Source organism: Tamandua tetradactyla, chromosome 5 (assembly GCF_023851605.1).
Source record: "Tamandua tetradactyla isolate mTamTet1 chromosome 5, mTamTet1.pri, whole genome shotgun sequence".
Lineage (NCBI taxonomy): Eukaryota > Metazoa > Chordata > Mammalia > Pilosa > Myrmecophagidae > Tamandua > Tamandua tetradactyla.
The window spans coordinates 65956441-65979666 of NC_135331.1; the positions used below are offsets into that span (position 1 = coordinate 65956441).

General features: G+C 34.2%; 1 long non-coding RNA gene and 1 pseudogene across 1 annotated transcript in view; one reads left to right on the forward strand and one right to left on the reverse strand.

Annotated features, from left to right (window-relative positions):
- Nucleotides 1-19641, forward strand: part of LOC143684217 (uncharacterized) — a 306418-nt gene extending 286777 nt beyond the window's left edge. The window contains exon 11 of the long non-coding RNA XR_013175912.1: nucleotides 19519-19641. This is a non-coding gene — a long non-coding RNA (uncharacterized LOC143684217). The remainder of the gene's footprint in view (nucleotides 1-19518) is intronic.
- A 1364-nt stretch (nucleotides 19642-21005) lies between these two features.
- LOC143683122 (telomeric repeat-binding factor 1-like) lies at nucleotides 21006-22466 on the reverse strand (annotated as a pseudogene).
- Between the last annotated feature and the right edge of the window lie 760 nt (nucleotides 22467-23226).

Below are 23226 nucleotides of genomic sequence, written 5' to 3' on the forward strand. Positions count from 1 at the left end.
TCAGAATGTAAGGTCATGTAAATTGGGTAATGGGCTAGTGGGGTGGAAAAAGAAGAGCTGGTCAACCCTTGTGGAGAGACCCAGAATCATAGACAGAATCTTAGAGATTATCTAGTTCAGTAGTTTTCAAATTAAATGCTCCAGGAAGCTAAATTGAGTTCAAGAAGTTGAAGGAGGGAATTCAGGAAAGAAACTTTGTGTGTGTGCATGTGTAGGTATGTATATGTGCATGGTGGGGAGGGGGTTTGGTAGCAATGGTGGTGGATTTGGCTGTGGAGCTGTTCCAGCTTGTTCACCCACAATTTAACCAGGTTTTTCACTCTACTTAACCATTTAATACATCAGGCTTTTATGTAAGATTTCATTTATAAAGAGGGTTACTGTGGCCCAAAAAGATTTAAAACCCAGTAGTTCAGCCCTAAATCCTAAATTTACAAGTGGAAAAAATTAGGCATCATAGAGCTGAATGACTTGTTTAAGTTCATCTGTTCATTCATGCAATGAATACCTAATGGGCCATGGACTATGAGAGGCACTGGAAGTACAGCAGTGAGCAAGAGCAGTCAAATGGAGGAGACAGATGTTGATCATAATCACAATACAAATGGGTGACAAATACAAAATTAGGTAAGCGTCCTATGAGCTGATCAATCCCAGATCTGCAGCATCATAGCTCAGAATTTCTAACAGTATTATGCTCCACTAACTTTCATCATGGGAATAGACCTACTCAGACCCAGAAATTACCTCTAAAGGTGAACTTAGAGTAAAAATAATCCCAAAGAAAGCAGAAGGATGTTAATGAATTTAATCAGAGACTTACGTACTTAACTCAAAGTGAAATCACTGTATTTCCAGATCATTAGAAACAATTATCTCTTTCAGCGGTAGCTGTCTTAATGTTGAAATTGCCTCTTTTGTGTTTTCAACAGGCATTGACTTTTTGAACCTAATGTCATCAACCTCAGATTGTGTTACCCTGTATTGCACTCATTGGGTATCCATCCATACCTCTCCTCTATTCCTCTGGTCCTTTTGGTGTCATTAACATCTCCTGCCTCAGAAAATATTGACATTCATGTAGCAACAGCATCTACTGAGTACTGAGGTCCTTTTGACTTTGTTGTGGATCAATATATACCATGCAATTTATATTATTTTCATATCTTTATACTGTTGATTATAAAAGTAATACATGTTAATTGAAGAAAATTTGAAAAAAATGGATAATGCAATAATACTAGAAAAAAAACCGTAATCTCACTATACAGAAATATCAGTTAAATATTGTTGTCTGTCTTTTCAAGTATTTTATTTACATAAATAAGCACTCTTTATGAAATAGGAGCATACTCTCTCTACTCTTTTCCAACTTGCTTTAAGACATGATTCGATGTCATTGTCTAATCTTCAACTACAAGAGCTTTAATGGCTGGATTGTAGAAATAGCTTGTGCTTATTTAGAACTTTCTTTGTGCCAGTCACCACTGAAAAGTAAATCTACATGTGTTGTCATTTAAATTTCACAGCAACCATATAAGGTTGGAGCTGTTATCATTTTACAAAAGAGGACATTGACCACAGCAGAGATTTAATTGGCCCAAGACTGCTCAGTGCAGCAGTGACAGAATCAGGATTCAAACCTAGGACAGAAACTGCATCCCAAGATCTTTCAAGCTGACTATATAATACACAGCATGCCCCTGTTTTTATAATTGCACCACATGTGAACTTGCTATCGTTGGACATTTAGATTTACTCTTTTTTTGCTATTTGAAATGAATATTCTTGTAGATAAATTTTTGCTCATATATATGACCATTTCCCTAAAATAAATCCCAATGATTAAAATTATAGGATCCAAGGGTTATTTGCACAATGTATGACCTTAAAGTTTCTGCAAACTTAAATCTAAAGGTAGCCAGTTTTAGAAGATATAGACAGAAAACTGCAAGTAATAAAACACTAAATTGAAATGCTTTTTTTAATTTCTAGCAGATCACATCATCACTGTGTATCTTGTGGGAAATTATTTTTTTTACCTTACAGAAGTCTAAAAGATGATTTGTATGAATTCAAATTTGAAAAAGAAATGTTTAAGATGCATATTTTAGGCAATGCTAAAAGTGAAAATTAATGCCTAGAAAGGTGCCTTAGATAGATAATGGACTCAGAAAAGGGATTTGATGATTGATTAGTCCACTTCTGGAATGTGTCCCATATTTCCTGTTTTCTTGACATTAGACCTAAGGAAATGCTGGTTTGTTAATCTTTTGACAATCACACAAATCATCCAGAAGCTGAATAAATGACATATTGGAGGATTAAGTTCAAATTGTCTTCGATGACCTATTGTACCTTTTGCACCACTTTAAGAAATTGTATCTACCATTGCTTTTATAGAATTTCTAAGTGTGTCTGCTTTCAACATTAATATGTCAAATGCACATGGAAGTTATTGATGGCAGATATTAAGGTAAAGTAGCGCCTTGGATACAATTTGAACTTTTCACACTTAAAAATTTTCAAACCAAAAATTGATATTAGAGATTTGGGATGTATAAGTGTACTTAAGAATTTAACTTTCCTTGCAAAACCTTGTATACTCCCTCCTGCACCATCAAAAGGAAAACTCATGTGAAATAATTTCCACATTTAGGAAAGAAAAAACAATGAAGATTCCTTTCCATTGTTTTTCTAACTTCTGAAATTATCTGATATTATTGAGTTCTCTCTATAACCATATCTAATAATCCATAACAATAATAATTATTGTATTTAATAAGGATTGTTAACATAGTTCAGATATCATCTCTTGTCCCCTACTATCATTGAATAAGTATTTTTCCTTTTCTTATTTGAATCATGTATTGAACTAATATATGTGAAATCCTGGAAACGGTGTTTAGCACAAAGGAAATAGCCCTGTACAGCCCTTCCCTTACCACCTACCCAACTTACCCACCTCTCACCCTCCAAAAAAAAAAAAATACTTCCAACACTGGGATCTGATCCCTGCCTGAACAGATTTTTTTCCCAGCCACAATTCCCTCTGGTTCCTTGAGGGTTGGAGCTACAAACAGATGGGTTTCAAATTACCGAGTCCCAGTTGCCTCTGCCATCATTGGTCTCACCCTCCTGACTTCCTCATATATATGCTCCATAATTGTGAATTGTGATTCAAAAGTATCAAATCTATTTTTTTCTCAGCAGTAATGCTGAAAGGTTAGAGAGGCAATATGCCATGATGGTAGAAAGGACTATGGGATCAGATAGCTCTGGATTGGAACCCCAGCTTCCCTATATACTGTGATGTTGCACAGCTATTTAAACTCATGATCCTCTATTTCCTAGTGCTTGATTTTGGATAATAAATGACACAAGGTTGTGAAGGGAGATTAAATAAGGTAGTGCATGTAAAGAGCTTAGTCTGCCTGACTCGTGATAAACTGCTAGAAACTCAAAGCACAGAGGAGTGCATCTTCTGTGGCAGGGTCACAAAGCTGTTTCTTGTCAGTCAGGACTTGAATGTAGACTTTCCTATGACACCAAACTCTATATTCAATCCACATATGCCCTATCCAGCCCACCCTCTTAGGGCCTCCCCTTGCTGGCTTTCAATGAGTTTTGGAAATCAATTTCTGCACACCCTCAAACAGTTCCTTGAATGTCGCTTCCCCCCTTCTCTAAGTAACAAAGACCCTATCTCACCCCCCTTGGCTTTTGTGTCCTCTTTATTCATCATTATCCTCTAATTTTAATTGTCTCATTATTATTTATCTTCTGAAGCCCTTATCTAGTTGGTACACCACCCTTTTTAACCCATTTTTGTAAGCATATCATCTATATAGTTATCATTAACAAGCCTGGGACTCTCCTCTTACAATGGAGTGTAGGAGTTAAGAAACAGGCTTGGACTACCTGAGTTCTGAATACCCTTTTCCCCACAAACCTGAGTTCTGTCACTTTTTAACTTTGGAACTGGAGATGCATTGCATTTTTTTGCTTTTAAAACTTTTTCTGCCTCAGTTTCCTTATCTGTAAAATTGAGATATAAACTGTATCTGAGTTATTATGAAGATGGAATGAATGAATGCATGTAATGCAGTTAGTACTCAAGCAGATCAAGTATTACATAAATATTATCTATAATTATTATAATAATAATTTATTATTATTCATTAAAGATTTACAACGTAGCTCAGAGTTATATGTTTTCCAAATTCTTCTTCTTGTTCCCTTACCCTACTTGAATGATGTATTGAACTAATAGGTGTGAACTGCGCTTCTAAAATGCTTGCCCTTTTTCTTAACACCCGACTCCTAAGCAATTGACACAGTTTGCTGTGGACATTCTGTTTAAATGTCTTTTCCTTTGGGTTTTGAGACCCCATTCGTTCCTGGTACAGGTTCTTTCTAATACTGATCTTCTCCTTCCGTATCTGTGTATTTGTTTATCTCCCTACATAACATGAGCTACTGAGGGCAGTGAGCATGGCTTACTTATCCTTCTCCCAGTATATTGCACATAGTTGTGTTTAGTAAATCTTTGCTGGGTTTTGTATTTGCCTTGATTCTTTTAAATCCCCATCTAAGGATTTTTTATTTCCTCCACTCGCTTGAGTGTACATGAGCCTGAATAAACTCTGGATTTTCATACCATTCATAGTTATTTCCAGTATTTTAAATTCAAAAATCTCTCTTTTTGATCTTAGCTTATTATTCTTTTACCTTTTTAAATTCCCTTTTCTTTACTATATCACTACTAATAGAGCCTAACAGTTATTGATTGCCAACCTTATTTCCAACATAGTATTAGTTGTTTTGAACACATTATTTCATTTAATATGCACAACAGTCCCATAAACTGGCTATCTCTTCATGTTACTGATAAGGGACTTAAGACTCTGAGAAGTCAAGAGATTTTCCTAAGGTCACAGAGAAAGTGGGCATGAGAGTCATGCCACAAACCCATGCCTGTTTAATCTTTCTTCCATGCCATTTTGAAAGTTTAACATGTTAAATGTCAACATGAATATTCCAGACAATAATTTTTATAGCAAATCTGAAGACTAGAATCTTCTTTTTATAATATGCCTCTCTTTACAAAAGTGTTTAGTTCCTGTCTGTGGGTTGTCTCACTGCCTTTATTAATGCTTCACAAAGCACACAGTCTCCTAGTACCTTGGAGAATGTGACATTTGACTACCAGACCTCTTGTCAGAGCTCGCTGCAGTTGCATGGGAAATTGGCTCTCCAGCTAGGCTGGATCGCGGTGAGGAAGCCTGATTGTAGACGGTGAGCTGCCACTGCTGAGATGTGAACCAGACATGAATGTTAAGCAATAGTGTCCACAATTTGCAACCCAGGAACTCCCAAATTGACAGCTAGACTAAACTGTAGCAACACTGGAAGATATAGCTAGTTTCTCCACTCAGTCAATATGAAGTCTTATATGTACTTTGATGAATACAACCTTACGGTCCCATAAACTGAGATGCTGTCAATTATGAACCTCAGCTAGAGTCTTAGAGAACATTTCATGTCTGAGTGCCCTCGTAAGCCTCATAATGGCCCTAACTCTAGTTGGTTTGGGTTCGCTTTTAAAGTGAGCATACAGTTCATTAAGCAAGTGGAAACTCCAACGGCAGCTGTCCCTCTCTCCATGAACTAAATAGACTTTTTGCATTTTATCTAGGACGACATGAAAGGGATCCATAATGCTGTGCTAGAAATAAATCTTGACTCTCTGAGGAACTTGAATAGATACACTGAGTGAATGAAGAGAATAATATTATTGATGATCAGAACGTGAAAGGAAAATCTAAAGGTTTGGGGTTTTTCCATCTCTTTTTATAAAGCATGTACCAAATGATTGTTTTATCTCATTTTTGCTTTGAGGATTTCTTTCTTTCAGGCTTGGGGATAGTCTTTTCATATTTCACTAGGCCAAAAAAATCTGCTTACTTAAGCTCACCATTTTCTCACATGTTGCTTTGTCATTCATTTGTTTCATGGAAGAGACATTTTCATGTTTTTATTATGTGCCAGCTCCTGGGGTTGGAGAGGTGGAGCACTTTGATACATGAATCAAAGGTCCCTGTCCTCAAGAAGCTCATGGTCTAGTGGAGAGACAGATGTATAAACTGAGAGCGTGGTGGTACAGTGATAAAGCTACACATAGTATATTGAGGAGAACACAAGTGAGAAGTACCTAAGCCAGCCAGAAGAAATTCAGAGAAGTCATTTAAGACAAGAAGACACCCAATTTGAACTTTCAAAGGGGAGAAGGTGTTGGTCCACAGAAAAGAACTGACAAGGGCCCAAGACATTCCCTATCTTATAGGATTATTTCACTGAGACAGAGCCCACTCTATTTCAAATGATTAGAATTAAGGAAGCTCTTGGGACTTTAGGAGTTGATATTTTTATTGTCATACATCCAAGCAATTTTTCGGAGGAATAAAATCCTTGAGACCTGGACATTTTCTCTTATAAAATGCCACCTTATGCTCATTTATAAATTTTTTAAAAATTTATATTTTGTATCTCCTAATGGTCAAAAAAACGTAAATAACGTTATATTAGTCAGTGTTCTCTGAGAAAATAGAACTGACAGGAGATTTACTATAGGAATTGACTTCTGTGACTGTGGGAATGGGCAAGTGCAAATTCCACAGGGCAGGCTACCAGCTGGGGACTCTAATGCAGGTTTCTAGTGAATTTCCCAGGAGAAGCTGCTAGCTGAAGTAGAGATAGAAATTCTTCTTTCTGACTGCTGAAATCATCAGCTTTCCCCTAGGCCTTCAACTGATTGAATGCGACTCTTCTCATCACTGAAGGCAGTCTTCTTTGTTGATTGTAGATATAATCAGCCACAGATGCAATCCATTTACTGATGATTTCAGTGCATAAAATATCCTCACTGCAACAATCAGGCCAATGTTTGCTTGGCCAGACTGGACACCATAATCTAGCCAAGATGACATGGATGTAGCCATCACAGAGGTTTTAGGTTGTATTAGGAATACACAAAACAAAATGAATTGTTTTATAAGGTCACCGTAGACAGAATCTAAATAATGTGTTGGGCCGAAAAGTTGCCAGAATAAGGCACTTGTTGATGGAGTTGTAGGAAAATGGCTTGAGATTGGCTCAATCTATTTTCTCCTAATTAAGCCAAAGCTTAATAATTTGCAGAGGCAAGTCTTTTAGACTTATAGCAGAAGAACACTGGAGAACATATGCTGTCCTCTTTGGAAGAATCTAAGATTATTCTGTTCTGGTAGATAATGAAAGATGCTTAAGTTATGGGCTTGCTTTCCTGTTTAAGAAAAAAAGAAGAATCCAATGGTGCCAAAATATATTTAGAGTATTTCTTAAAACATCACTCTCATTTAGTTTCCAACAGTCTAAAAGTCAAAATCTTGTACTTGGTGTGATGGTATCAGAGCCAAGCTTTGTCTGGCTTCTTGTTATTTTCCCCCTGGCCAGAGGCACAGGCATCACACCAAACCACTCCCTCAGTGCTTGATTTGCTCCTACCTCACTTTTGGCAGAAGTCTACCTCACGTGGACGTTTGACAGATCTCTGAAGAAGGAAAGCATTAATCCACTGGGGAGTTGAGGGGTTTGGGGGAGTGGAGTGGGGAGCTACCTTTAGAAGAAAACATTTTTCATAAACCCCAGGACAAATGTTTGCTTGACTATGAAAGAGAAACTTGGAAGCCAAATATTCCTATACTCAGGCAAACATGGTAGTAAATCCAAGTAATTCTTACAAATCTGGCTTTTTCCCCCAAGAAGAATTATGCAAACCATTGTCATGTTGTTCACTATTATGAAACTACTGCTTGATCTGACCTATTGGAGGACTTAACTGCAAATAAAGACGTTTAGCTCCCTTTTACTCTTGAAGAGAAAAGCATCTCATCTGTATTTTGAATGTCTGTAAATAAATTTCCATTTAAGAGCAAATCGAAGGGTCTAACTGTTAGAAACATCAAATATTTGGAAGGAATAAGAATCCTTTTGGTTTCATCATTGTGTATGTAGCTTTTCTGAACCCAGCAGGATGTTTATCATCATGAAGTTACAATAATCACTGTATTTACTGAGCAGTGGCTGGTGAAATGTGGGTTAGTCTTTTGTTTTTTTACCACTACCGAAACTAATATGTTGACAGGTTGGGTTTTTTATTTTGTTTTTTTTCTGTTGCTTGTTTATTAAATACATGATAAAGTTGAGAAGCACTATCAGAATTTACTGTTTTGATCTCTTCTTCCCATAAGTTTTGTCTGGTTGGAAGAGAAGGTCCTAAGTCCACTGTAGTTATCATGAGTTGGGTTTATAAATGCCATGGTGAAGAAACACATGAAAGGTATCTATTTTTGTAATTACCTATCTTTTTATTGTGTATTAATATTCACATACTATGTAATCATCCAAAGTGTATAATCAATGGTTCGCAGTATTTTCCTATACCTATGCATTTATTATCACAATCAATTTTATAATTCTTTTTTGTGAAAAAAGACACATATACAAAAAAGCAATAAACTTCAAAGCACATCACAACAATTAGTTGTAAAACAGATTTCAGAGTTTGGTATGGGTTACAATTCCACAATTTTAGGTTTTTACTTCTACCTGCTCTAAGACACTGGAGACTAAAAGAAATATCAACATAATAATTCAGCAATATTACCCATTTTTCAAACCCCAGCTTCTCTGTATAACTCCCCCATCACATTTGAATGATGTCTATATTTAAATAGATCTTATGGGTTAACAGCCAGGGTGGCGGGATGTTTTCCATCATCATTTAACCAATAATGGTTCTAAAAGTTTTGTGTATCCACACAGTTTAGACTTCCTTTTAATGATTATATTAACTTACAAGCTCAGGTAATGTTTTTCTTAAGGCTCTATCTCAGAGTACACTAACTGAATGTTAAGGTGTGTAGCAAATTGTTTACTTTAGTAACCAACTCTGCAATAGTTCTTTATATTTCTAGCAATCCATGTAGGTGTTGGTCTTCAGAGGAAGATTTTCCACTTTTCAGGGGGTTTGTTGCTTTTAGGAAGGTAAAGTTTCTTTCTCGCATTTTCCTTTTCCCTTAAAATCAATGCAGGTTAAGAGGAGGGTGGATGAGTAAGGGATGTTGTTTTTAATTAGCATGTAAGGTATAGTTGGGTGTTCGGGAGGATTGTTAGCATTTGTTTATAAATCTTGCTAATACTGTCCACTAGCTGTCATGCCTGGTCAGCATTTAAGTACCAGAACATATGACTCAGTTGGGTCCTTTTTTTTGAGAAAAGTAAATGCAGAATTGGACATGTTGCCTGTTGCTAGAATGATTAAGTTAAATATCTTATAGTTTATTTGTCCAAGGCAGATATGATGTGAGGAGAATGCACCAGCAAAATGAATTCCCTGGCCACAGAAATCATGTTGCAAGACCATTTGGGTGCCAGCTTCCTCCTTGCTGCTTCTTAAAAATGGGCAATGCAATGATAACATGGGTCACATCAACAGGTGGGGAAGTGAAAAAGGTCTTTCTCCAAACCTTTAGGAAAAAGTGAAGGAGGTTTCCCCTTTTTTTTGGCTTTTATTTTTAAATCTTAAATGTTACATGGCAGCTTCCAGGCATGACTGGCAATGAACCAAGGGAAAAATGTTCAAAACCTCCTGTGTTACCTAACAGGCTTCTGAATGTATCACTCAGGTCCACAGAGAAGGCTGGAGAAGGTAGCAAGGAGATGCTGAATAAGCTACTACAGCCTTAAAACAAAGTTGGTACTCTGAAATCTGTTCTACAACTAATTTTTGTGCTGTGCTTTGAAATTTATTGCGTTTTTGTATGTGTTATTTTCACAAAAAAAGTTGATTGTGATGATAAAAAAATATTTATTCTTTCTACCCTCCAATGTTCTGGAGCAGCTAGAAGAGCATCTGGAGCATCTCGGAAAAAATCTGAGATGATAATATGGTAGCCCATGAAAAACTCTGGAATCTGTAACAACTTGTTGAAGAGTGGGTTTGAAAATTATTGCTTTTTTCTTTCTTTGTTTTGTATATATATTATATGATACAATAAAAAAGTTTAAAAAACATACCAAAAAAATTGGTGTCTCTTTGGACTTTAAAAGTGTTCCTACGCAGATTATTTTATTTTTGTTTAATCAAATAAACAAGAGGGTTTTCCTCATAGAAAAAAAAAATTGTTTTTCACTTAAGCATATCCAAAATTGTCACTAATAATCTTGTCCTTAAAATTATTTCCATCCAGGGTTTGAGCTGTTCAAAATAAATTGCAATGTGTTATTTTAAGCTGCTATTAAACTAATTTTTTTAGTGGAATTCATGCCAACTTAACCATCCAAATTAACTTTTTATTTATATTCTCCAAGTTAGGTAGGAAGTGTCAAAGAAACAGTAATTTATTTTGAATGTGAAATGCCTTAACTATGCATAAACATGCAAGATACTGAGGGATTCAAGATTGCAAAGTAAGGAAAGAATTTATTCTACATGGCAACCCTTTTGAAAAGAAGCATTTACTTAACAAATATGCATGTTTTAATAATTTATTGATAAAGAGAAAAGGACTATTGTGCCAAGAATCAGGAGACCAGGTAATTTAGTTTGGCTTCTAAAACTTCTCTACTTAAAATCTTCAGTGTCTTACTATTGAATTTAATAAATTCCAAAATCCTAGCCATGGGCCATGAGATCTCTTACACGCACAACAAAAGAGGTTTCCTTACCGTTCTTTGAACATGCTAAACTTTTCTACTTCAAGGTCCCAAGAGCTCTGACTGAAATTCTCCTTCCTAGTCAGGCTCCCTTCCTCATCTGTTGTCTCTCACATTATTCTATTTACCTCATTCACAGCACTCACCATAATCTGTGGCGATTTGTTCATTGGTTTAGCCAAACATGATCTATCTCACCCATCAGAATGGATGCTCACTGAGAGCAGGGGCGTGTCCCTATTCACTGCTGTATCTATCTCTTTGGTCTACCACAGTATATCTACTGAGCATTTTTCAAGGTAACACTTGATATTTCTAGCAGCTGACAGGGCAATACCTGAAACCAGGATTAGTTTTTACAGCATCCTCTTTCCGTCAAGCCATAGATTATCCAGCACTTTCTACATAGATTCTAAACATAAAGGGATATCAAATAAATCAGCTCCCTGCCTTCAAGGATTGCAATCTATTCAAAGATATGGAATATATGTATCTTTTAAAGTATAATGGAATTTAACATAAAAATACAATGTATGGCTTAAACCACCATTTCCCATATATGAAACATTAAATTATTGAATTGCTTTGCAATGAGTCCCATGATCAAACAAATGTGACAAACTTAAATACCCCATCATCTTTTGGGTGACCACAATACATAACGGCATAATAAAGGCACTGATAAATTCAACAGATAATAGCTCTGCATCATCCCCAACTGTATTGGATATTGGAAATGTTTGTCTCATAACATGTACATACAAGCTCCAAAACTGCAAATATAAAGGATTTGATTTTGGAAATCTAGCCCAAATTTAATGAGAGCTGTCAATGATATTTTGGAGAAACTTCTCATAGAGGAGGTAGTACCTACGACTGAGTCCTAGAAAAAGAGTAGATCTTCTTCATCCAAGTAGTCAGAGCAATAATTCTCTGACAAGGGGAAGAAGAGGAAAATGAAGTTGCAATGACTGCTTTCTGGTGAAACATAGGTGGGAAGATTGTCAATTATTCACATTGCTGTTTAAAACATTAACTTTCATTTTTTTAAGCAAATATGTTTGGGTAGGTTAAAGTAGAAGAAAAATAAGACTTGATACCTGCTCTGAATGGGGCTCAAGAATCCATTGGGACATAAGAACAGAATGAATTAGTTACATCAATTTCTTTACCTTTGACCAGCCAAGCAAATAAAAGTAACTCCCCCACTTTTTTCTAGTTTTTAAAAAATCTTTTAACTCAACTTTTTAAAGCTATATTCTACATTCATTAAAACACCACAATCTTAATTTTATATAATTTAACTGTATATGCCATATAACTGTCATTACAATAGAAGTAAATATTTCCGTAACCATAAAAGGTTCCTTTCTGCCCTTTCCCAATCGCCTACCTCCAGTCATAGCAAATAATTTGCTTTCTGTCACTATAGATTAATGTTTTCTAAATTATTTGCTATTTGCTCAGCATAATGTTTTTGGGAGTCACCCATGTTATTACATATGTATTAGTAGTTCATTCCTTTTTGTTCCTGAGTGGTATTCTATTGAATGTATGTACTACAATTACTCCAACCTTTATTTGTTTTTTGGACATTTGAATTGTTTCCACTTTGGGACTATTATGAATAAAGCTGTCATGAACATTAAATAATTGTGCAGGCAAACGTTTTCTCTTTTTAGTAAATACATAAAAATAGAATTGTTGGGTCATAGGGTAAGTGCACATTTAGCTTTATTTAAAATGCCAAAGTTTCTTCTACAATTGTTCATTTCCAGCAATAATGAGAGTTGCACTTGCCAAACCCTATTATCAGTCTTTTTAATTTAGCCATTCAACGGGATATGTGGGTTTCTGCATCTATGTTGTTGAGAGTTATTGCTCTGTAGTTTTGTTTTTTTTTTTTGTAATATGCATGTGATTTTAGTATGAAACTAATGCTGGCTTAATAGACTTGAGAATCACTCTTCCTAGCTATTTTCTGCGAGTGTTTGTATGGGATTGGTATAATTTATTGCTTAAATTTTTTTTTTGTTTTACGTGAGCAGGCACTGGGAAACGAACCTGTGTCTCCAGCATGGCAGGTGAAAACGCTGCTTGCTGAGTCACTGTGGCCTGCCCTATTGCTTAAATTTTGAGACAATTCTCTAGTGAAGCCAGCTGGGCTTGTCATTTTCTTTGAGGACAGGTTTTTATTTGTGAATTAAATTTATCAGATTGGCATAGGGCTTTTAATGTTTTTATTACTTCTTGAGTCACTTTTGAGACATTGTGATAGATTGTGCTGTTTAAGGTATTTATCCATTTCATTCAAGTTGTCAAGTATATTGGCATCAAATTATTCATAATAGTTCATTATTAATGGGTACCCTTTAATTTTACTTGATTAGTTTAATGGGAGATTTATCAATTTCATTAATCTTTTAATTTTTTTTTTGGGGGGGGAGGTGCATGGGCAGGCACTGGGAATCAAATCCAGGTCTCTGGCATGGCAGGCGAGAACTCTGCCTGCTGAGCCACCGTGGCCTGCCCTCAACTTTTGATTTCATTGATTTTCCCTGTAGTTCTTTTCTCTTTAGTTCACTGACTATTTTTTTCCCATCTATTTATTTTGGGTTAAATTGCTTTTCTTTTTCTAGATTTTTTATAAGGTAGAAACTTAGATCTTAGAATTTAGATGTTATTTATATTCTAACGCAAGCACTTATAGCTATATTTATTTTCTAAACACTGTTTTAGCTTTTCCTTACACAGTTTGAAATTTTGTGTTTCCATTCAGCTCAAAATATTTTCCAAGTCCCCTGCAATTTCTTTTTTAAGTCATGTGTAATTTAGAATTATTTTCTTAAATTTGTAAATATTTGGGGTATTTCCAAATATATTTTTGTTTGAGTATTCTGATTTAATAACATTTTGATAAACTATATATATATATAAAACTATTGAGACTTTTTGTTCAGAATATGGTCTATTTTGTTAAATGTTTTGCACATCCTTGAGAGAAATATGCATTCTGAGGTTATTAAGTAAAATTTTTATAAATGTCAATTAACTCAAGTTGTTTTTTAGCTTTTAGTTGTTTGTCTTCTATATGCTTATTGCTATTCTGTCACTTTCTCTTGTAATTATTGAGAAAGAAATGTTGACATCTCCAACCATATATGTGGGCTTGTATACTTGTTCTTTCAGTTCTATCAATTTATTCTGCATATAATTTGAATCTCTGCTTTAGGTGCATACACGTTTAGAATTCTTATGCGTTCATAAAAAATTGAAGGCTTTATCAGTATAAAATGTCCCTTTCCATCCCTGATAATATCCACAACTATAAAATCTATAATCTACTTTGTTTTTTTAGTTAGCGTAATCATAGCATATCTTTTTTCATCTGTTCAAAAAAAACTATGTCTTTCTAATTAAAGTGAGGTTGTATTTTCTGTAGCAACATAGTTTAATCTCGCTTTTTTTCCAATCTAATACTCCTTTGCCTTTTAAGTGTTTAGAGCAATCATATTTAATGGTATTTTCTATATGGTTGTGCTCAAATAATATTTCTATTGGTTCTCTATTTGTCCCATTTGTTCTGCTTCTTTTTCCTGTTTTGTGACTTCTTTTGAATTAATTGAGTAATTTTACATTCCATTTTATAACCACCATTGGTTTGCTAGCAATATATTTTTAACAAATAGTTGACATTCTAGAACTTGCAATGTGCATAATTAAATTATTAGTCTATCATTAAATGCAATTTTACTTCCTTATATATAATGATAAAATTTTATAACAATATGCTTCCCTTTTTTTTGTTTCCCATTGCATTGTGCTATTGTTTTCATAATTTTACTTCCACGTATATGCCAGACTCCATAATGTAATGTTATTTTGCTGGCTATAAACACAGAGAAATATTTTAAAGATATTAAAAAATGAAGACTATTATATTTATCTATAAATACACTATTACTTGCTTACTTTATTCCATTATGCAGGGTGAAATTCCCATCTGGTGTCATTTTTCTTCTATCCAACAAACTTCTTTCTACATTTCTTTTAATTCAGATTTGTGGTAATGACTTTATGTCTTTTCTGCTTTTTAGAAAATATTCTTGCTGGAAAAGTACTTCTAGACTATCAGATTTGGTTTTATCCCCAGTACTTTAAAGATATTATTCTCTTGTCTTCTTTCTTGCATGTTTGTGACAAGATATGTGCAGTCACTTTTATCTTTGTTTTTCTAAATATAGTGTGCCTTTCTTTGCACTTGGCTTTATTACAATTTTAACTTTATTGCTGGCTTTTGGTAATTTGATTATGATATACGATTCATGTTACCTTGAGTTTAAAATCTTTGTAGTTCAGGACCCTTAAAACTGTAGTTTACAGTTCTCATCAAATTTGGAAATTGTTTGGCCATTATTTCTTCAAATATTTTTTCCTTGTCCTGTTCTCTCTCCTCTCCTCCTGAGATGCCAACTACTTCATATTGTTTGCTTGATATCATCCCATTAGTCATTAAAGATCTGCTCTTTTTCCATATTTCTTCACTTTATTAAAAATTAAACTTCTTATTTTGAGATAATTGTAGATTAACATGAAGTGGTAAGAAATAATGTAAAGAGATCCTAGGTACCGTTTGTACAGTTTCCACCATTGGTAACATCTTGTAAAAATAGGATACTGTGTCATACCCAGGATGTTGATATTGGTACAGTCCAGATACGGAGCATTCCCATCTCCAAGAAGGATCTCAGGTTATCCTTTTCTAGACCCAGCCTTCCCTTCCAGCCTTTCCCTCCTCAACTCCAGCAACCACTAATCTGTTCTCCCGTTCTGTAATTTTGCCTATAATATATGTCATGAATGACATATAAATGGGACCGGCCATGGTGGCTCAGCAGGCAGAATTCTTGCCTGCCATGCCAGTGATCCAGGTCCCATTCCTACTGCTTACCCATGCAGAAAAGAAGAAGAAGAATGATATATAAATGGAATCGTAAGTTTATACCTTTTGGGATTGACTTTTTACATTCAGCATAATTCTCTGTCGATTTATCCCCCTTGTTGCATGTTATAATAGTTTGTTCCCTTTTTTTTTGCTGAATAGAATTTCAGGGTATGGGTGTACCATAGTTTAACTATTTACCTGTTGAAGTGCATTTGGGATTTTTCTATATTGGGATTTTATGAATAAAGGTACTATGAATATTGTGAACAGTTATTTGTGTGAACATAGGTTTTTATTTTTCTGGAATAAATGGCCAGAAGTGCGATTGTTTTGTCATATGGTGGTTGCATGTTTAATGTTTTAAGAAACTGTCAGACTATGCTTTACTGTACTATTTTACACTCTCATGAGATATATATGTGTGATTTTATTTCTCTATATCCTCACCAGCATGTCACAATTTTTTAATTTTATCTAATATGATAGGTGTGTGTGATATCTCAGTGTGACTTTAGTTTGTATTTCCCTCATAGTTAATGATGTTGAATATCCTTTCATGTGCTTATTTTCCATCTAAACTTATTTTTGATGAAATACCCATTCATGATTTTGCCCATTTTCCTATTGGATTGTTTGATTGTTTTACTGAGTGTTGAGGGCTCCTTATATATTCTAACTACTAATCTTTTGTCAGATATGTCATTTGCAAAATATTATTTCCCATTCTGTAGTTTATCTTTTCTTTCTCTTAACAGGGTCTTTTGTAGACTGAAAATTTTTAATTTGACAACATTTAATTTGATAATTATCCCTTTTATTAATTGTGTTGGTGTCAAGTCTAAGAAGTCTGTACCCTTAAGAATTTCCCATGTTCTATCAAATCAGATAGTTCCATCTCTCTACCCCATGTTAGTGATAGACCCTTCCAATATGTAAAATTCTAATATTGAAAATGATGGTGGAGTTACACAGTGAAGATAGGATTTAATAAATGAATATGAATGCAGAATCATTAAATTGATCTGTCTTTTAGTCTCCAATATCTTAGAGCACCTAGAAGTAAAAATCTAAAATTGTGGAATTGTAACCCATGTCAAACTCTGAAATATGTTCTATAACTAATTGTGGTGCTGTGCTTTGAAATTCATTGCTCTTTTGTATATACGTTATTTTTCACAGAAAAAGAAGGGAAAAAAGTCTATTGTGATGATAAAAAAAATATTTAAGTCTTCTAGCCTCCTATATCCTGGAGCAGCTAGAAGGGAAAGAACCTGACAAACTTGATTCTGTCCTATTACTACTTGTTGAAGTATGCTTTAAAAACTATTGCTTTTTTTATTTCTTTGCTTTGTATTTATGCTATGCTATGCAATAAAAGGTTTTAAAAAAAGAATTTCCCAGATTCTAAAATGTCATATTTCTATGTTTTACATTTAAATCTGATTCATTTTTTAGTTCATTTTTGTAGAGTTGTGATATTTGATCAAGGTTCCTTTTTGGCCTGTAAATATCTCAAGCTATTTGTTGAAAATGTTTTCCTTCATCCATTGGATTATTTTTGCAACTTCTAAAAAAATCAACCAGTCATATTTGTTTTAGTCTATTTCTTGGTTCTTTAGTCAATTCCTTCAATATATTCCACCACCAATAATATATGCCCTTGAATATTCTAACTACATAAGTCTTGAAATCAAGCACAGCAATAGCTCTTGCTTCATTCTTTTTCACAATTGTTTTAGTTTACTTTCTTTGCCTTTCCATGTAGTTTCAGAATAATCTTGTCTATATCTCCAAAAATCTTGCTAGAATTTTGATAGTAATTGCATTAATTCAGTATATCAATTTGCAGAGGACTGGTACCTTTATCAGGCTGAATCTTCTACCATGGACACATAATGTCTCTCCATTTATTTAGATATACTTTCATTACCTTCATCAGTGCTTTATGGTTTCCAGCTTTCAAGTTGTATAAATGTTCTGTTAGATTAACATCTCAGTATCTCTTTTTTGTTTTTAGAAGCAATGTAAACAATACTGTATTTTTAATTTAAGTTTCCTTTTGTTTATTGCTAGTATAGGGAATAAATTAAATTTGGGGAAGTATATCCTGTGTCTTCTAACCTTGCTGAACTCACTTATTAGTTCTAGAAGGTTTTATTTGTAGATTTATTGGGATTTTCCACATAGAACATTATTAGCAACTAGGAACAGTTTCTTTTACAATCTTATGTCATTTACTTTCTTTTCTTGCCTTATTGCTATATGTTGTGGTACAAGTGCAGACCATATGATCCAGCACGTTGTTCAATAAGGGAACTGAAAGTGGGCTTGCTTGCCTTACTCTCTATCTTAGTAGGACACATTCAGACCATTAATTGTGATGTAAACTGTAGGTTCTTTGGAGATGCTCTTTGTCAAGCTGAGGAAGTTTATCACTCTTCCTATTTTTCTGAGAGATTTTAATGTGTTGAATTTTGTCTGCATAAAATGATGTAATTGTGATATTTTTCTTTCTGTATACAGTTGTCCTTTCCACACCATGGAGGTTAGGGGCACAATGCCCCCATGATCTGGAAATGTATGCTTTCAATTGTTTTACTTTTTTTTTGTTTGTGTTGTGTCTCATGAAGTGTTCTACCTTGGAATATTTTCTGCGGAAATTAAAAAGAAGGCATATTCTACTGTTGTTGGCTAGAGTGTTTTATAAGTGTTTATTAGATCCTGTTGGTTGAGTTCTTTTATGTCCTTACTTTTATATGTCTAGTTATTTCAATTGATGAGATAAGAGTGTTGAATTCTCCACCCATGACTGTGATTTTTTTCTTTCTCCTTTGGTTTCTAGCAGTCTTTGCATAACCTCTTTTGCAGTAACGTCTTCTTGGTGGATTAATTCTTTTATCAGTATTTAATGTCCCTTTATGTTTCCTGTTACTTTCCTTTTTCCTGAAGTTTGCTTTATCTGATATTAACATAACTACCTCTGTTTTCTTTTGCGTAGTATACCTTTTTCCATCCCTTTACTTTATAGTAAGTCATGTTTTTAATGCACTGTTTAAATCTGTGTCTTTTAATAAGTGTATTTAGATCAATTATATTTAAGGTAATTATTGATATATTAGGACTTAAATCTGCTGTTTAATTTTTTTGTTTGTTTGTTCTCTTTTTTTTTTTTGTCTGTTTTGTTTCTCTGTTTACTTTTTCCTATCTTCTGGGAGGTTACTTGAACTTTATGCTTTGTCATTTATCATTTTAGTCCATTTTCATTTATCTACAGCACTTTCCAGTGTATCCTTTTGTATACCTTTTTTGTGATTGCTCTTAGTATTACATAGTCTACTGGTGCCATCATTTTTTCAGTTCCAGTGAAGTATAAAAACTTTACCTCCCTTTACCCTCATAGACATATATATATACATATAATATATAATACAGGTCATATATGTATATATATATATATATATATATAATATATATATATATATATATAAATTTCCTCTAAACAATAAACAATAAAAATATATGTATTTCCCCTAAACAAATTTAGAACTACATTAGAAAATGTCATGATGTTTGCTCTGTCATCAAATATAATTTAGGAGACTCGAGAGGAGAAGAAAGCCTACTGTATTTACTCATAATCTTGCCTAATTTTGTACTTTCTCCCTTCGTGGTGTTTCAGGACTCATTTTTTTTTTCATTTCCTTTCTGTTTTGAGAACTTCCTCTAGCCATTATTTTAGTGTAAATTTGCTGACAACACATTCTCTTAGTTTTCCTTCATCAGGCAATGTTTTGATTTCCTCTTCATTCTTACAGGATATTCACTGGCTTTGGATTCCAAATATTTTGTTCAGTGCCGAAAAAAATGTTGTGCCACTTCCTTCTGGCCCCCATGGTTTCTGAGGAGTAATGTGATGTAAGTCAAATTGATTTTTCTCTATATAGGTAAGATATTATTTCTTTCTCCTTGCTTCCAAGATTTTAATCCTTGTCTTTAGTTTTTAGCAATGTGATTACAATGTGTCTCGATGTGGGTTGCATTAAGTTTATCCTGTTTGGGGCTCACAAATCTTCTTCAGTCTGTAAATTTATGTTTTCTGCCAAATTTGAGGAAATTGAAGCCATTGTGGTTTTTTTTCCTTTAACTTTTTTATTGAATAGTGTAACATATATACAAAGCAAAGAAATAAAAAGCAATGGTTTTCAAAGCATTCTTCAACAAGTAGTTACAGGACAGATCCCAAAGTTTGATATAGGCTACCATATGACCCTCACATGTTTTTACTTCTAGCTGCTCCAGAATATAGGAGGCTAGAGGGTTTAAATATTTTTTATTCAATAAAATCAACTTTTTTCTCTTCATTTTGTGAAAAATAACATATATATAAAAAAAAAACTATAAATTTCAAAGCACAGCACCACGATTAGTTGTAGAACATATTTCAGAGTTTGATGTGGGTTACAATTCCGCAATTTTAGATTTTTACTTCTAGCTGTTCTAAAATACTAGAGACTAAAAGAGCTATCAATGTAATGACTCAGCATTCATATTCATTTGTTAAATCCTGTCTTCTCTGTATAACTCCACCATCACCTTTGATCTTTCCATCCTCTTTTTAGGGGGTGTTTGGGCTATGGCAATTCTAAATTTTTTATATTGCAAGGGTTTGTCACTAATATGAGGTAGGGAGATGGAACTATCTGATGTTCTGGAGAGGCTGGGCTAGGTTTCAGGACTTGAAGCCATTAGTTTTTGAGTATTTTTTTCAATTCTATCCTCCTTATTTTAATCTTTATTCTATACTGTGCTTCTTTATAATGTAATGACATAAATCTTAAATCTTCATTATTGTTCCCCAGGTCTCTGAGACTCTGTTCATTTTTGTGTGTGTGCCAATCTGTTTTATCTCCTTTGCACTTTGGTGGTTCCTGTTGTTCTATCTTCCAATTCACTAATTCTTTCCTCCTCCCCTTCCATCCCACCATTGCACCTATCCATTGAGGTATTCTTCTTTCCATGTTTTCATTCTTTTTACATTGGGCCAGGATTTAGGGGTGGGAGTATTGAGTGTGGCAGGGCTCAACAATTTTATCAAGGTTAATTCCTAAGATTCTTAGGAATACAATGATGGCATATAATGTTATGCTTATATCCTAAAATGAATTGAAGACTTTGTTTTATAGAAAACTACTATAATGTTTAAACAAAAATATTAAAATACATCAATGACTAGCAAGTTTAAAACAAATGCAATAATCAATATATTTAACTGTGTCATTTTATCAAGATTTAGCAAATACATTCAGTCATCACTGTCTGAGCAAATCAGTTTTAGTTTCTTCATAGACCCCATCTGTCTTTCAGCATGACACATGTTCAGCTATAGAATTTATACTGTAATAGAATTTTAAACCATATCCCCACCCTGTATTTCTTCATGCCAGATTGCAGATTCTTGTCTTCTTTCCAAAGATATGCCTGTTTTTTCTCTATATTGTTTCTTTTTTTTCAGAAGATACTGGTTGATTGTTGGAAACAAGTAGTTTTATGCTTTCACAGGCTCTTTTATGATTGTCTTCTTTCTTTTTCCACTTTGAAAAGTTCCTGCTTTCTTATCACAATTTTGTCATTGGCTTCCATGTTAGAGATTCTTATGAGATGTTTTTCCTATATATAAATTAGCTAAAGTTTCCATTTCATTAGTATTTCCATTAGGTTTTTCTTGAGAAGTTATTATTCTTGATCTTTTACTGTCCACTACTTTTCCTCCTGCCTCATTCAAAAAGTTGGTGACTTTTCACTTAGCACAAAACTCTTAATTTTCTCCATCAGGTGGCTATAATTGAAATGTTCAAAAATGTAATGGGATGTATCTTTCTGAGACATTATCATACACAATTACCTTTTTAAAGGCATGCAAGAATTTGGTTCACCAAATATTCTTTCAAAGACTTACTTTGCTTCCTTAAAATTGCCATTTTCCATATGAACAGGTAAAGCCTGAATTGTGATCAAATTCTGTATTTCTTCATGAAGTTTTCCATGTTCCTTTTCAATTGGAGCCCAGTTCATCAGTGCTTATTCCAAAGGTGTATTCTGGTCATCACTTTCAAACAGCGCATGGTTTTGAAGCTAAAAGAAAGTTAAAATCAAGGCATCATCAAGGCTAATACTTGCTTCCCAAAGACTCTCCTTCTGGGGCTGGCTGCTGGCAATCCTTGGTTCTTAGCTTTTCACACCTACTGAATTCTAAATTTCAATCATTGTGTTTTTCATTTTGGTTCTTCTTTAGATATATTTCTTTGCTGTATTTTGTATTTCTTCACTGAGAGTTTCCATTTTTCATTTGTTTAAAGCATGCTTTCAATTGCTCTAAATTTCATGATGGTTCTTTAAAATGTTTGTAATATAATTCTAATATCTCTGCCATCTCAGTCTTAGCATCTATTAATTGTGTTTTCATTCATTTTGAGATCTTCCTAATTCTTGGTATTATGAATGTTGTTTTTTTTTTTTACTGTAACTTAGACATTTGGGGTATTATATCCTGAGACTACCAAACTTAATTAACCCTTCTGCTTAGCTGGTTTCTTTCGACATACTCCTACAGGAGAAGGGGTAATGCTCCCTCATTATTGCCAGATGGAGATAGAAGTCCAGAATAACCACTTGACTCCCACTGACACCTGATGGGGGTTCCACTCACTCTTACTGGGTGGGGTGGAGTATCTGGCTTTCCATTCAGACTCCACTGATACCCCATGGCTGTGATGTGTAGGCTAGCCTCATACTGCTCCCCACATGAACTCCATTAACATCTAAGTGGGGATAACCTCATCGTGATTGGGCAGTGATAAAAGCCTTCACTCTCTATTGGACCTCTTCTGATACCACTCCAGCCAGGATTGAGGGGACTCCTTATTACAGGCTGGTGAAGTTTGAGTCTAGGATTTCCACTCTGCCTTTGGTGGTGTGGGTGGTGTGTTGGGGGGTGGACAAAATTTTTTCCATGGTATTTCACTGTACTGGGGCCATTATTTTCTAGGAGTCTTCTGTCTTGCTAGGCTTCCCCTTTGCTGATCCTTTCACTAGAGAGTCTCCTCCTAATTTTCTGATTACTGATATTTTTGCTGGATATTGTTGCACTGGTAACTAAGGCACTGCTCATTTTTTTTCTAGCCATTTTTTTCTTTATGGGCTTGGTTTTGGATAGTTATATTGCTAAGTTTTTAAGTTTAATAATTTTCTAATGGTCTAATCTGCTGTTAATCTCACTTAGTGAAATTTGTATTTCAGATCTTATATTCTCTTCTGAAAGTTCCCTTTGATCTTTTTTTTAATATCTTCTATTTTTATTCTAGCTTCATATTTATCTTTAAACATTGAGAATACTGACTTTATTAACACAGCATACTGTGTTAATTCCCTTGTTTGCTAATTCCATCATCTCTTATTTCTGGGTCTGCATTTATTGAATGATTATTTTCCTAATATAAGTCCTTTTTTTTTTTCACTTCACGTAT